The sequence below is a fragment of the Mandrillus leucophaeus genome, unplaced genomic scaffold, assembly GCF_000951045.1.
Source record: "Mandrillus leucophaeus isolate KB7577 unplaced genomic scaffold, Mleu.le_1.0 Scaffold609, whole genome shotgun sequence".
Lineage (NCBI taxonomy): Eukaryota > Metazoa > Chordata > Mammalia > Primates > Cercopithecidae > Mandrillus > Mandrillus leucophaeus.
In genome coordinates this window covers 602,526-605,088 of record NW_012106575.1, presented here as the reverse complement: position 1 = coordinate 605,088, position 2,563 = coordinate 602,526, and the positions used below count along the sequence as shown (strand labels likewise).

The 2,563-nt window shown below is 39.5% G+C and overlaps 1 protein-coding gene across 2 annotated transcripts in view; it reads left to right on the top strand.

Moving 5' to 3' along the window:
• The window catches only part of RBFOX1 (RNA binding protein, fox-1 homolog (C. elegans) 1), a 1,371,131-nt gene that overhangs the window by 785,453 nt on the left and 583,115 nt on the right, over window positions 1-2,563 (top strand). The gene's annotated exons all lie outside the window — the stretch shown is intronic.

Here is a 2,563-nt window from a genome sequence, read left to right as displayed (position 1 = left end):
TCTTTAGAGATAAGTTTCATGATATCTAGGAATCTTTGTGTCCTTGGAGATTCTGTATGAAACCATGACATCATTATTATAACTGAAAGCATTAACTTAAATCTATCCTACCATCAAATATCCAGTCTATGTTAAAATGTACTCAGTGTTTTGAAAATTATTGTTTATGATTTATTTTTAGAATAGAGCTCTCTAGGCCTGGCTCATGCTTGTAATTGTGGCTCACGCTTGTAATTCCAGCACTTTGGGAAACTGAGGCAGGCAAATTGCTTGAGCCTGGGATTTTGAGACCAGCCTGGGCAACATGAGCAAACCCCACCTCTACAAAAAAAAAAAAAAATCAGAAATTAGCAGGACATGGTGGCGTGTGCCTGTGGTCCCAGCTACTTGGGAGGTAGAGGAGGGATGACCACTTTAGCCTCGGGAGGCCAGGGCTGCAGTGAGTCATGATCATGCCACTGCACTCCAACTTGGGTGATGGAGCAATACTCTGTCTCAAAATAATAATAATAATAAATAAAATGTAGCTTTCTAGTAATTTTGAACTACTGAAATTGTATGTAAGAAGAGTAGGAACCGGTGGCATAACACGGAATATAAATAATTAAAGTATTTTTTTCTTAAAGTGCATGTGTCCTTCCTTAATCCTTCTGAGAGATTATCGATCACTTAAAAAATTGTTTGAAGTCTTACAAAGAAGTATACACATAATATGATACTATAAGAAAGTCCTTTTAAAATCATAGAAACAAAGATGGCTCTCTGTAAAATAATATTCATCAGCATTTTTCTTAATGGTGAGAAATTAGAAACAACCTAAATTTCTGCCGTAGAAAATTGGCTAATTTATGGTGGTCCTAATGGAAAAGGTTCACCATGTATTGTCAAGTGAACAGAGTGGTTTCCACGACTGCGTGGGTCAAATCACAGCACTTTAAGAATTAACTCACACAGAGAACAAATCTTGAGGATATATCTCACTGTGTGCTAGCCATAGTTATCTCTAGATAGTGAGATTATAGGTCATTTTTCTTTCATTTTAACTTTTGTCTGTTTTTCACAGTTTTTGCATGCAATGTGGAATATTTGGTAATTGTGTTAAAGAAATTTGGAGAATCAGCCAGCTCAGCAAGAGGTGTATTATCTAACTGGAAAGAAAACTAGAGGTATAAATACAATGGAACGAAACCCTCCCTAAGCCTGTGCATTCTGCATAGGCTTCTTGAAAGAGACCATGGCTGCAGAGATGAAAAAGTTAACCTAAGTGCTTTAAGTTAAAATGAACAAACCGTTGTACATCCTCCTATATTTCCTTTGGCTGTCTAAGTCCTGCATTAGAATGCTCTGATATTTTCTGAGTGGTGTTTTATTAAAAACCTAGAGTTAAAATTTGCATTGCAATTAGTTTCAAAGTGCCATTTGGAGGAAGCTTTTAGCTGCATGTTACAGAGGTCTAATATGGACCCTAACTGAAGTTATGCAGAAAGAAAATGTTTTGCTGTGTGTGTGGGTGGGTGCACGTGTTCTCCCCCCGCCCCCACCCTGTTCTCTGAATGCTATTTTATACTCTAAGCAAATAGGAGTGGATTATGCTGCAGATTTGTCCAATGAGCATTGACTCATTATACCAATTCAGTATCATTATCCTGAGTTGAATATGTCCTGCATCAGGTTTCATTTATTCTGCTGCAGTCTTCATTTCTACCATATATTTGGGGATTCAGATACAGATTTGCCTCGTGATTATCAAAAGGAAGACCACAAGAGCTAGTATAGGGAATGCTACAAAGGAGCCAAGGAATGACATTGAGCTGACTGTTAAAAATGCAAGTTTTGGAGTTGGAAAGGACTTCAAGAAAATGGTTTAAGGAACAGAGGCTACAGACAGCTAAAGATGGGGGAAAGTTCTTTGACACCATGAAGACTATAATTGCAGCCTGGGTAGCTTGATAAACCACTCGAGGAAGAGTTGGTTCAAGAACATCAGGCTAAAGGCAAGTCAAGACCTCAAGGCATTTGGAGGTGATATGTAGTGATTTCTAGAAAAGGAATTCTCGATGGATAGAATCCTCACAGGGAGACCCACACTGATTGAGGTATTCTCTCCTGTTTGGAATACATTGCCCCCACTCCAAAACACTATGTCCCTCAACACACACACACACACACACACACACACACACACACACGCACGCACGCACTAAACAGAGCACATACGCCACTCTGCAGCATAATTATCTGTATCTCATTTTCTGTTCATTTGTAAACTAGCCTACCACCGGGGAAAAAGGTGCCATAGGTTATGAATTACTGACGGGGTCTAGGTCAGCAGTTCCCGTGGTTCCCACAGATACCTGCAGGCAGTCCCTTGTATAACTTTCCCAGTGCATCCAGTAAATACGTTTTCTTTCTTTCCTCCAGCTTTCTTGAAGAATCTGTTCAGTAGGTCTACATCTTGATCACCTGTATGTCTGGAATAGGCCCTCCTCCCATCTGTAAGAAAACCAGATCATTCTCCTAATTGAATGAGAGGATGTTGGGCAGGACATCGATTAGTGACCCA